Raw genomic sequence first — 13,821 nt, 5'->3', positions numbered from 1 at the left:
TACTGTTATAGTGTGATGTCCTTAAGCCTTCGGGTTGTAGACGTAAACCACTCCTTTATCATTTTTATGGTTTACGATCAAATGATAAGTTTATTACGGAGGTCGGGACTTCGTTTCGGAATATTTATAAAGCCCCGCCAAGAAAAATAGAATGTCATGCATTTACCACATAAAGGTCATGCAGTTACCATTTAAGTACCTACTTAAGATGTGTAATTTGGCTCAGTGGTTATCGGAAGTACTGTGTCTTTACCATTGCTTAGAGAGAGAGAGAGAGAGAGAGAGAGAGAGAGAGAGAGAGAGAGAGAGAGAGAGAGAGAGAGAGTATGTTTACAGGACTCCTTCTCGGAGTTTCACCTTTAGCGAGGCTGTCTGTGGTAGGTAGTAACAGTCTCTTTACAGAACAATTTACTACAACGGCGTTCATATTTCTATGCTACCGTCAAGTTGCGTGACCTTGGGTTGCAGGAGCCGCTAGAAAGACATCCTGTCACTCTTTAGAAATTGGTTCTGGTGGTATAAATATGAATTAACGTATGCGCAGAGGGCGTTACCGGACTTCGCGAGTGAAAAAAAAAAGTCACCTTCACCGAATGTGTAACATATCGCTTCTTGACGACAGGCAGTGTAGTCTCGCCAGGTAACCTTCCTTCAAAGGAGTCCTTCATTATCCTGCTACGGGGAATAACTATGGGGGTCACCTTCAGAGAAACGGGTCTTGGGACATAAAACAATAACATGCAAGAGCCTCACCTCGTAGCGTCTTCAACCAACTCCTCTGTCGACACCCATTATTGTGTTGTCGAGAGGATACTGAATATTTAATTTCACTAAACTACTGTGAATAATTTCAAATAAATGTGTTTGTCACAAGTCATCTAAATCCTTCTTAGGTCGTCTGTTGCATCGTGATTTGGTTTTGTCGTGTTCACATCCAAATTCAGTAAATATTATATGACAATTCATCCATTATCCTTTGATTATGAGCCAAATAAAACTGAAAGTGATATTGGGGTGGAAAATCTTATTAAAGTTTGCCGGTATCTTTTCTTCTAGACTTCTTGGTCAAATCCTTTGTCTGTAAGCTCTACGTTCTCTGGACTCCTTTTTACATCTAAGGTCAGCTTATACTTTTAACAACAAAGAAACCATAGTTGATGGATGTCTAGATAAGGCATGGCATCGTAAATGTTTTTTATTTTGATATCTCAGTACAAATGCATACTCTAGTCATCTCTTTTACATCAGTACAATACACTGTTTCATAAAAGTGCATTTAAAGTCAATGAGTTGCCGGAATGAGCGTGTAGAAAGAACTAAACAGAAGCGAGAATCCTATCTGGCAAGGAGCGCAGCAGAGACCGACGCTCACTTGTCTTGTCGTCTGCTTCCATCTAGCGGGAACGCGGGAAGCAGTGCATCAGCTGGCTTGACTGTGTTTGGCTGCTAGACATGAATTGCTCATGATAATCTTGTGTAGTTCCGTATATTATGTCTGTGAAATTTGTGTGTGTTTGGAATACTTAGTGTTTTGGAAAGTGTACCCTTGGATATCACTCTATTTCGTCTCAGAATCTTCATATAAGGCCAAGAAAACATCGTTTGATACGGTAAGTTCGTCGTCTGCAGGCAGGCAGCGTCGTCTGCACTTGTGGCGGGAAGGAAACGGTCTCGTTAACTGAGATCATCTCGCTATTCTTGGTTAGCTGGATCGTTATTCCTTCGGTTAGCTACAGCAGAGAAGATATGGATACCTAGTTAGATAATATCTTAAACATCAAGTGTGCTGGGCTGTCTGTCAATCAAACGTGAGCATTGTTGCTTGAAATTCGAATTTGTGGTACTTTAGCCAAGTGTCTTTCCCTTTTTAAGGTAATGACTCATTCACATTGATTATTGTATCTGTTAGGAATGATATTTATTCAACACTGAGTTATCCAGTTTCATGTGAACGTGTATCCAAACTCATTATGTGAATTATTAAGTATTAAACATACGTATGTTAACATTACTTGTCAAATGCATGGCAATGCAAAAAATATTCAGTTTGTTACCGGGCCATACGAACTAATTCATCTATGATTTTGGTTCTTTCTAGAATAACAATAGATTATAGGAATAGCACTTTTATAGACAGAAAATGATAAAGGGAATGCAGGAATATTGACGTAGGATGTTGTCTAAGAACATTAGTCGTATGTCGTAGACTTTTCAAGTATTCGTTCGGTAGTTGGGTAGGTATGCATAGCTTTCTCCTCTTCCAGCTTTTCGTATATCGTGACAGACCGTAATATCAAGCATTTCTCTCGACAAATGTTTTTCGTTCGTATGTCGATGGTTCGTCATCCGATAAAAGTGACTTAGATCCCCTTGCCTTGTGCCGGAGATGAGAAAGGCTTGTGACTCAGTGTTTACCTCTCAGGTTGTGGGTGTGACTTCATTCTGTCGTGAGAGAGAAAGATAATGAGGCACACATCCTTGTCGTCTGTTTAGTGGGGTAACTAGGATGAATCTCTTGCCCTGCTCGATGGGTAGTCTTCTTTCTTTCCTCCGAAGAGGAAGATGTTCAGTTTAGACCTCCGTTCTTCCATGAGGTATGAGGAAGATGCTGTGGCAGGCCTCCCCTACCTTTCCTTCTCCCACAAGGACGGGCCTAGTATTGTGAGTTCATATCTCTCCCCCACGAGAGAGAGATACCAGGGTGGGTTCTGCATCCTGCTAATAGGAAGATACTAAGAGATGTATCCACCATCTTTCCATAAGGGCGCTCCCTGGCATATGGAAATACAGTGGTGCTTCCAACCTCCATTCTTTCACGAAGAAGGTACAAGGGGATAGCCACGTATCCTTCCACGTGGTAGTCACAAGGGATAGCCACGTATCCTTCCCACGTGGTAGTTACAAGGGATAGTCACCCATCCTCCCACGTGGTAGGTACAAGGGATAGCCGCCTATCCTCCCTGGTAGAAGATTCTTGGCTGTCCCCTACGTCATCCCACAAAGGAGATACGATGGCTCCCCATCACGAGGACGTGATCCTCAATTTTCCTAAAAGATTAGGTTAATCCAAAGTCCGTCCTGGTTGCAATATAGGGAAAGTTAACTAGACTCATCACACTCGACGACTTCGCTAAAGACGTTGGGTGGTGCTTAATGCCAACGACATTGTTATACAATGTACGCGGTATCGAAAGTGGCGTATTTGGTGCCAGCTGTTTTTTTTTTTTTTTTTTGGCGTTGAATTAACGACAGCATATTCGGTGTCATAAGACTAACCAGTCACTACCACTGTCATCCCCTACTTTGAGAAATTCAGCTGCAATCCCATCCACTCCAGCCAGTTTACCACATACCATCACACACAAGCTTTCACTTAAGTCATTTGCTGTGGCTATCGCTCCTAATACCCCCGACGTCCCTAAACACCCTACTTCTGCCACGCTGTCATGTAACACATTCAACAGTTCTTCAAAATAATCCATATTCTCGCGTTTACCTCTTCCTTGCCTATAAGCACTTCTCTATCCGCTTCCTTGCTAATGCTCCCATTTGTTCTCTTACAGAATTCACTTCCTTCCAAAACGTTTTCTTTTTCTTCCTGAAGTTTGCCGATATTCTTTCATTTACCTTGTTTTTCATCCTTTGCTCCTTCCTTACGACCTTCTGCTACTTTTTCTTATAACACCTAATCACTCGCACTGCTTCCCTGCATGGAGCTCCCATACACCTTTTCTTCTTTTTTTTTTTCCTCCACTAGCAACTTCCTCTTCCCACGTATCACTACCCTTTGTCATATTCCCACATATACCTTCAGCATGCCACAGTGCACTTCACCAGCACGTGTATGCAAAGCTTCCCCCAAATACCTTATGTTCTTCGACCAATGTCCTAACATTGTTTGCTCTCATGTCATTCTTTACCTAAGTTATCGTATGGTATTTCCGTTCACAAACCTGTTTCCCGAGCTACACGATTTCACCCTCCGCCCTCTTTCCTCCCACTGGTGTTATTTTCCCCCCGTATCTAAAGCCACAGTAAATTTTAGCGCCCCCCAAACAAGAAGCGACCAGGCATCACAGCAGCTGCCCCTCTGAACACATCTACATCCAAGAATGTCTCTCCTTTGCCTCGCTTATAACTTAGTTACGTACATAATCCTTTGAAAAATGTGTGTTCACTCCTAACCCCACTCACCCACTTGTACTTGCTTATGTGTACAATATTTTCCAACTGGGTATTCCCAGTCATCACTCCCTCGTCAGCACGCACTCCGAATCAGCTGTTTCACCATCTTAATTTACTCCTGGACATAAAGCAGTGGAAAATTGGGTGTAGCAAAGATTTTATCTCGAACTTCCTCCATCCGCTTGCCTTCGTTAGGACACTCCACGGTGTGCAGTGCCTCCTGAAGATGTGCACAAACTACGTCCAATGGTAAATCGATATGAACATAGGCTCCGGTGTAATCTAGTTTTATGTGTTTTGCTTCGCGAAAGGTCAGCTAGGATAGGACGGCTGGCTGCGTGGGGGCGGCTCTCGGCTCATAGAGTAAGGTATGCTCAGTGATTATATCTGTGTTGTGTGTCAGACTTTATTCGTTTGTGTGTGGTTATTTTACATTAGCCTTATCTGTACGTGAGGCCTTAAGACCTGTGCTTGGTGTCAGTTACTGAGCGTTTGTGGGGAACGACCGGTGACGAATATTTAAATACCTGTAACTCATGTAGGTGTGATTTGATCTTCGTTTAGTATTTTACGCTGTGAGTGTCTTATTTCCGTCTTACTGATTAATATCTATAACTCGTTGGTTATTGCCATGGGTTATAACAACAGTCTCTTACTAAAACCAAACCGTCGAGATGGCAGCACAGGTGCTGGCGGTGACCACCAGCATGTTTTATTGCTTTTCCCCTGAGGGTTTTCCAAGTGAATCCGACACTGATTTTCTTTTTTTTTTTTTTGCGGTTACATCAACTTTGTCAGACCAACCCAGTCTAACCTAACCACCTGGACATCAGAGTTAAGGTTGTGTTGGACTGACGGGAGATTTTTTTTGGGTGTGTGTTGCGCTAAGCCTCAGAATAAAGTGGCAAGTTAGGTCAGGCATGAGGTAGAATTTGTCTTTACAATAAAACGCCACTCGGTGACCTTCCCTGTGAGGGCTGTCTGGCAAGGGCGATGCTGAAGAGAGGCGAGACGACTGGAAGGAATGTCACAACAAACGAACGTCAATACTGTCTCTGCTGGCTTGCTTAGTATCGTTTATCACAGGATCGGGAGTGATCATAGAATCAGAGATACGTGTTATAGATGCCTGATGTTCTCACCTTTGTAGAAGACAGAGAGGAATTGCCAAACCCACGAATATGACGATACGCTTGTTATTTAGACCTTTTATTTTTGAGCTTCAGGGAGGCATGTCTGATATACTTGTTTTGTGCTGACTTTATAGTTTATAGGAGTCGAAAAGTCGTAAATTTTGCTGATGTGGAAAATATCCAAAATGTCCTATTCATTGCCCTCAGCTCGGTGAAAGACCTCAATTACAAGGGTAGGGATGAAAACTCGTGTGTACACATTGAAAGGTAAACACAAGAGAGACGTCTTCAAAGGCACTTACGAAACACAGGAAGACCTATTGCTCAACCTGCCGGGATGACAGACGGGACAATATGTGTAGATCACATCTGAAAAGTAGAGATGCTGCAGGGAACATTAGGGTACGAGAAAGTTAACTATAGGGGTGTACAGGTGTGTTCAACAGACAACCAGCTAGTAAGGTTAACAATGGTAAACGTTCGGATTTCTTAAAAAAAAAAAGAAAGAAATCTTCAAGGGAGTCGATAGGTCTATAGCCCAGATAACCAATCAACCAAGCTTAATGATTACCCCTCGCAGTGGATAGGCCTAAAGCCAGAATAACCATCCAAGCCACCCAGCCGTTCTAACCTCCTCAGGCTGGTAAATGAAAGGGTACCAACTTCGAGTATAGGGTGAAGTGGCACAGCTGTGTAGGCCTAAGCAGCAGACAGCTTGAAACTCAGCTTGAGCTTCCTAAAGCTTTATGTTCTATGTTCGGGAGCGTGGCCAAATGAGCCCTGCTGCATAGGGGCGGACATTTTTATCTTACGCTGCAATTAAGTAGTTTCAGTTTTTTATTCCTATAAAAAATGTTTCAATTTATCAAATGAAAAAAAAAGATAGTCTCCATTGGAGAAAAGGGGATAAGATTTATATTTTGAATTCTTCCGAAACAACACGGAGCATACTCACAAGCCGGGATCTTTACTTGTTTTCTTAGTTTATTTGTGGTGTTTCACGATCCTTGTGATACGGAATTTTACGATATATGTACGATAGCAGAAAATAAAAGTGGCTCTATGGAAATAATATTATAAACTATTCGAACTAGTGTCATGACGTTTGTTATACGAAAGGACTAGGATGATGGCTGTAGGCTGTTCCAATATTATCCCACTTTAGTATCACAGGGGAGGATTTTAGTCGAAAAACAGACGAGCATTTCACTGCGCATGTTTCTGTGTGCAGTGTGTATATTTCACTATCATTTGCATAATTGCCACTATTTCACAAACTTTGTTATGACTGGAAGTCTTCCACGAGAAGGTATAGGGAAAGAAAAAAAAAAAAATTGCATCATGCGAGGTGCCTGGGGTTAGCCAACCTAGTACATCATGTACCAGTTAAAGGATCAACTTCTTTTCCCGGTATGGCGAGGATTCGATCCTAACTACAGCCGGCACTAGTGCGTTATTATATATACATCACGTACCTCATTGTCTAGGAGTGCTATGGACAGCTTGTGTTGCGAGCCTAAACATTTTGAGTAACTTCAAACTCATAAAGATGTTTCTTAGGGGTAATATTCGACTATTCAGAACATGTGTAAGTTAATGGTATGCATATTTTAGTCATGATTCGTGGTTGTGTATATATATATATATATATATATATATATATATATATATATATATATATATATATATATATTTATATATATATATATATATATATATATATATATATATATATATATATATATATATATATATATATATATATATATATTACAGTGTTTATGACACTAGGAGTAAAGTTATATTGCCAAGGACCATTTAAGTTAAGCTTAATGTAAACCAGTTCCCATGTGGAAGATAACGCCAGATTCAACTGTTTAATGAAGAGTTTTTTTTGTGTGTGTGTGGCAACACTATTGAGGCAGACCACAGACAGACTGCTAATGAAGGCAGAGGTTCTCGGAAACGCCGAGGACCTTATATTCCCATTATTTTATCCCCGAGCGCTTACATAACAATTATTATGTGAGATCTCCAAGGTCGTGAAGTGTATATGTTCCTTTTGCTGTTCTCTGGAGCTTGCCGTGCCTCGGGTGATGTTTGCCAAACGCGGTTTCTTTACGGATTAATTCATGAGGTAATCCTTGAATAATTTGGTTTACGAAAGGAATCATTAAACATGGACTTTTACACGAAAGTGTTTGTCTCATGCAGCATCTTGCAGAAAAAAATATAGGAGAGTAATTAATATTTGAGTGAGCTTAGGGAGTCACTGAATTCATTGTATCCGAAACTTGAGCCCAATTTCTCATGTTTTGGCAATAAGTTGTTTGATCGTGGCGTTCACTGGGAATTTAAGAGCTTGAAGCTGGTTTTATGAACTGCTCCACCTGATTCAAGTGTGTGGTACGAAGCTTATTTCGAGTGACGTAGGGTATAGTTAGAGTAGGTTCAGACAGCAGTTGGGTATATCTTGAATAGGTCAGGTCAGAGATCACGTCATCCTTCATACGCAAGGGTCACACTGTCTTGCTCAGTGGGTTAAAATAAAGGTCACTCAGTTGTCAACAAACAGGTCCCATAAGTTTCGTTTTCTTTTTTTTAACTGGACGCTCACTAGCCGCTTTGAATGTGCAAATGATGTAGGTTGGGAGCGTGAAAGTGGGAAATGGTGTAGTTTTCGACGTACATGGCTTTGCCATTACCATCTGGAGTCAGAGGAGAGTAGCCTTGATGTAGTGTTGATTATCAGTTGTTTTTCGTAGAAAATTAGTGTCCCCAGTACACTAAAGATGTGGTACTAGTATAACACACACACACACACACACACACACACACACACACACACACATATATACTTCCCACGTATTCCCTGCGTGTCGTAGAAGACTAAAAGGGGAGGGAGCGGGGGGGCTGGAAATCTTTCCCTCCCGTTTTTGATTTTCCAAAAGAAGGAACAGAGAAGGGGGCCAAGTGAGGATATTCCCTCTAAGGCTCAGTCTTCTGCTCTTAAACGCTACCTCGCCAACGCGGGAAATGGTGAATCTATATGAGAAAATAAATATACATATATGTATATGCCTTTGCTTGATACTCATTTCATCGACCAACCCCTAGTGGATGAAGAGCTAGGTTGACTGTGGACCGATTGCCGCAACCAGGATTCGAACTTATGCGCTCGACCTTGGGCGGCCCGTGAATGCGTCACGGGGAGGAACTCTAACCGATTCACCACGGAAGTCCATAACACTGATGTGGGTTTTCGCTGGCAGAGGGTGTCATGCCTGGCTGGGGTGAGGTGCTTGTTGCGCTGTTGGTTTAAGGTAGGAGGCCATTTTTTTGTGTATATGGCGTGTGTTATCTGTCTTACATCCACCCCTGGAGTGTAGACTGTGTGTTTCAATCAGCCAGTTGATTACGACGATACGACCGTTGGGTATGATAACTTGACCTTTGACCTTGAGGGTCAGGTCAGAAGGCCAGGTGATCGTATGCAAGGGTCGTGCCATCGTGCTTGCGGAACGTGACGTCGGTCTAATGAAGTTCATCGTCTGAACAGTTCAGTACCACACCTGCGTGCGTGCGCGCACACGTGCTTGTGTGTGTGTGTGTGTGTGTGTGTGTGTGTGTGTGTGTGTGTGTGTGTAATTCGCACTTGTACAGGGAGGGAGTTTTGCAGTCGTGCTGCCCCAGCTCTTGAACATTTCTTACCATCATGCAATCATGTAAACATGTGTGTATGCTGCCAACAAATGCCACATCCTCTCTCAGTTTATTCCTCTCATCCACAACTCTTATAAAAGTACATCTTTACATTTTGTTTTAGCAAGTTTCATGGTTACCTACGTGTTATGTCCACCGATATATGGTGTCTTGAAGAACGTGTCTTCGTCTCCATTGCGAGTGTCGTTCAAAGAATTAGAAAGGTTGTGATCAAGTCACCCCTCACTCAGCTCTCTTACTTCTAGTACCATCTTTGTTACCTCCTTGTGCCCCTTTAGGTATAGTAACCAAACTTGAGAAGCGTATGTTAGTTTAGGTATAGTAACCAAACTTGAGAAGCGTATGTTTAGGTATAGTAACCAAACTTGAGAAGCTTATGTTAGTTTAGGTATAGTAACCAAACTTGAGAAGCGTATGTTAGTTTAGGTATAGTAACCAAACTTGAGAAGCGTATGTTAGTTTAGGTATAGTAACCAAACTTGAGAAGCGTATGTTAGTTTAGGTATAGTAACCAAACTTGAGAAGCGTATGTTAGTTTAGGCCTTGGGTGACATATAAACAGCCTGCCATATAGTTTCTAAACCATATATTTGAAATTCATTCTACTACTTGCCAGAGGACATGTTATTTCCAGTACTATTCTCCTAATGTAGGACTCTGGCGACAGATTAGGGACGATTTCAACTCCCAAGTTCATCACACACACACACACACACACACACACACACACACACACACACACACACACACACACACACACAATCCTTAAGTTTATTTCCTTTTAGATAATAATCATCCAGTCTTCTTTCACTCTGTCCCAACCTCATTACTTTACATTTGCTTGGGTTGATTTTCAAGAACCTTTGGAGTCTGTTTAGGTCCCTTTGTAAGTTAAATTCAGTCCTCCTCACTCTTCACTTTCCTCGTGTGTGTGTGTGTGTGTGTGTGTGTGTGTGTGTGTGTGTGTGTGATAAAGTAAACGCCTTTCGTACCAGCTGTTCCATGTGATATTTACATGCTGCGCCAGGCTCCGGTCAGCGGAAAAGAGGAACAACTGCTTATTGCTTCTGGTAGAGGAGGGCGCGGTAAACGTTGTGACCGGGTGTCGGCAGCAGACGGGTCTTTTGGTATCGGGAAGGGGTGGGTGGCAGGCGATTCGTTCAACCTGGTGCGTGCGCACGGTCGGTCATAACGAAGTGTACGTGGAACGCTTTAACGTGAATAGTGAGGTTATTTCTCTCAGTCGGTTGTATGATCGGCAGTAAACGAGTAGGTGAATACGATACGTACATTAAAGAGACAGACTCGACGTATATGCACCTTTAGTTGATGTGAATCAGCAAATATTGAACGGAACTTTCTCACGTGTGTGTGTGTGTGTGTGTGTGTGTATGTGTGATTAATATTCATGTGTTGCGGGAGTGTTTTGCACTCGTGTTGCCCCAACTCTTAACCTTGTATATTTATGGACGTCTTTACTTCATATATATATATATATATATATATATATATATATATATATATATATATATATATATATAGATAGATAGATAGATAGATAGATAGATAGATAGATAGATAGACACATAGAGAGAGAGAGAGAGAGGAGAGAGAGAGAGAGAGAGAGAGAGAGAGAGAAGAGAGAGAGAGAGATGGTTGTTACCGGACTCCACCTGCAGGAGGTCATAGACCCCAAATGAAGAGAGTCACTATGGCGAGGCTATATTACTGGAAGTAGTCTCGTCAAAGAACTCCTCACTCCTAGATTACACATTTCCCTGCTATGTAAGAAGGCAAAGCTTGGAAAGTGGATGTTGATTGGGTAAGAAGGCAAAGCTTGGAAAGTGGATGTTGATTGGGTAAGAAGGCAAAGCTTGGAAAGTGGATGTTGATTGGGTAAGAAGGCAAAGCTTGGAAAGTGGATATTGATTGGGTAAGAAGGCAAAGCTTGGAAAGTGGATGTTGATTGGGTAAGAAGGCAAAGCTTGGAAAGTGGATGTTGATTGGGTAAGAAGGCAAAGCTTGAAAGTGGATATTGATTGGGTAAGAAGCAAAGCTTGGAAAGTGGATATTGATTGGGTAAGAAGGCAAAGCTTGGAAAGTGATATTGATTGGGTAAGAAGGCAAAGCTTGGAAAGTGGATGTTGATTGGGTAAGAAGGCAAAGCTTGGAAAGTGGATGTTGATTGGGTAAGAAGGCAAAGCTTGGAAAGTGGATGTTGATTGGGTAAGAAGGCAAAGCTTGGAAAGTGGATGTTGATTGGGTAAGAAGGCAAAGCTTGGAAAGTGGATGTTGATTGGGTAAGAAGCAAAGCTTGGAAAGTGGATGTTGATTGGGTAAGAAGGCAAAGCTTGGAAAGTGATATTGATTGGGTAAGAAGGCAAAGCTTGGAAAGTGGATGTTGATTGGGTAAGAAGGCAAAGCTTGAAAGTGGATATTGATTGGTAAGAAGGCAAAGCTTGAAAGTGGATGTTGATTGGGTAAGAAGCAAAGCTTGGAAAGTGGATGTTGATTGGGTAAGAAGGCAAAGCTTGAAAGTGGATGTTGATTGGGTAAGAAGGCAAAGCTTGGAAAGTGGATGTTGATTGGGTAAGAAGCAAAGCTTGGAAAGTGGATGTTGATTGGGTAAGAAGGCAAAGCTTGAAAGTGGATATTGATTGGGTAAGAAGGCAAAGCTTGGAAAGTGATATTGATTGGGTAAGAAGCAAAGCTTGGAAAGTGGATGTTGATTGGGTAAGAAGCAAAGCTTGGAAAGTGGATGTTGATTGGGTAAGAAGGCAAAGCTTGGAAAGTGATATTGATTGGGTAAGAAGGCAAAGCTTGGAAAGTGGATATTGATTGGGTAAGAAGCAAAGCTTGGAAAGTGGATATTGATTGGGTAAGAAGGCAAAGCTTGAAAGTGGATATTGATTGGGTAAGAAGGCAAAGCTTGGAAAGTGGATATTGATTGGGTAAGAAGGCAAAGCTTGAAAGTGGATATTGATTGGGTAAGAAGCAAAGCTTGGAAAGTGGATATTGATTGGGTAAGAAGCAAAGCTTGGAAAGTGGATATTGATTGGGTAAGAAGGCAAAGCTTGGAAAGTGGATATTGATTGGGTAAGAAGGCAAAGCTTGGAAAGTGGATATTGATTGGGTAAGAAGGCAAAGCTTGGAAAGTGGATGTTGATTGGGTAAGAAGGCAAAGCTTGGAAAGTGGATGTTGATTGGGTAAGAAGGCAAAGCTTGAAAGTGGATATTGATTGGGTAAGAAGGCAAAGCTTGGAAAGTGGATGTTGATTGGGTAAGAAGGCAAAGCTTGGAAAGTGGATATTGATTGGGTAAGAAGGCAAAGCTTGGAAAGTGGATGTTGATTGGGTAAGAAGGCAAAGCTTGGAAAGTGGATGTTGATTGGGTAAGAAGGCAAAGCTTGGAAAGTGGATATTGATTGGGTAAGAAGCAAAGCTTGGAAAGTGATATTGATTGGGTAAGAAGGCAAAGCTTGAAAGTGGATATTGATTGGGTAAGAAGGCAAAGCTTGAAAGTGGATATTGATTGGGTAAGAAGGCAAAGCTTGGAAAGTGGATATTGATTGGGTAAGAAGGCAAAGCTTGGAAAGTGGATATTGATTGGGTAAGAAGGCAAAGCTTGAAAGTGGATATTGATTGGGTAAGAAGGCAAAGCTTGGAAAGTGGATATTGATTGGGTAAGAAGGCAAAGCTTGAAAGTGGATATTGATTGGGTAAGAAGGCAAAGCTTGGAAAGTGGATATTGATTGGGTAAGAAGCAAAGCTTGGAAAGTGGATGTTGATTGGGTAAGAAGGCAAAGCTTGAAAGTGGATATTGATTGGGTAAGAAGGCAAAGCTTGGAAAGTGGATATTGATTGGGTAAGAAGGCAAAGCTTGGAAAGTGGATATTGATTGGGTAAGAAGGCAAAGCTTGAAAGTGGATGTTGATTGGGTAAGAAGGCAAAGCTTGGAAAGTGGATATTGATTGGGTAAGAAGCAAAGCTTGGAAAGTGGATGTTGATTGGGTAAGAAGCAAAGCTTGGAAAGTGGATGTTGATTGGGTAAGAAGGCAAAGCTTGAAAGTGGATATTGATTGGGTAAGAAGGCAAAGCTTGAAAGTGGATATTGATTGGGTAAGAAGGCAAAGCTTGGAAAGTGGATGTTGATTGGGTAAGAAGGCAAAGCTTGGAAAGTGGATGTTGATTGGGTAAGAAGGCAAAGCTTGGAAAGTGGATGTTGATTGGGTAAGAAGGCAAAGCTTGGAAAGTGGATATTGATTGGGTAAGAAGGCAAAGCTTGGAAAGTGGATGTTGATTGGGTAAGAAGGCAAAGCTTGAAAGTGGATATTGATTGGGTAAGAAGGCAAAGCTTGGAAAGTGGATATTGATTGGGTAAGAAGGCAAAGCTTGGAAAGTGATATTGATTGGGTAAGAAGGCAAAGCTGGAAAGTGGATATTGATTGGGTAAGAAGGCAAAGCTTGAAAGTGGATATTGATTGGGTAAGAAGGCAAAGCTTGAAAGTGGATATTGATTGGGTAAGAAGGCAAAGCTTGAAAGTGGATATTGATTGGGTAAGAAGGCAAAGCTTGGAAAGTGGATGTTGATTGGGTAAGAAGCAAAGCTTGGAAAGTGGATATTGATTGGGTAAGAAGCAAAGCTTGGAAAGTGGATGTTGATTGGGTAAGAAGGCAAAGCTTGGAAAGTGGATATTGATTGGGTAAGAAGGCAAAGCTTGAAAGTGGATATTGATTGGGTAAGAAGGCAAAGCTTGGAAAGTGGATGTTGATTGGGTAAG

The 13,821-nt window shown here is 41.7% G+C and overlaps 1 protein-coding gene across 6 annotated transcripts in view; it reads left to right on the top strand.

Annotated features, from left to right (window-relative positions):
- Positions 1-1,412: 1,412 nt before the first annotated feature.
- Positions 1,413-13,821, top strand: part of Arms (Ankyrin repeat-rich membrane spanning) — a 640,646-nt gene continuing 628,237 nt past the window's right edge. For 4 of the 6 annotated variants that reach the window (XM_071694089.1, XM_071694090.1, XM_071694085.1 and 1 more), the window contains exon 1: positions 1,413-1,610. The gene's annotated coding sequence lies outside the window, so the exon portion shown is untranslated. The remainder of the gene's footprint in view (positions 1,611-13,821) is intronic. The other 2 variants (XM_071694095.1, XM_071694099.1) reach the window with 2 other exon arrangements.

The sequence above is a fragment of the Panulirus ornatus genome, chromosome 56 (genome assembly GCF_036320965.1).
Source record: "Panulirus ornatus isolate Po-2019 chromosome 56, ASM3632096v1, whole genome shotgun sequence".
NCBI lineage: Eukaryota > Metazoa > Arthropoda > Malacostraca > Decapoda > Palinuridae > Panulirus > Panulirus ornatus.
This window is presented reverse-complemented; position numbering and strand designations above follow the sequence as displayed.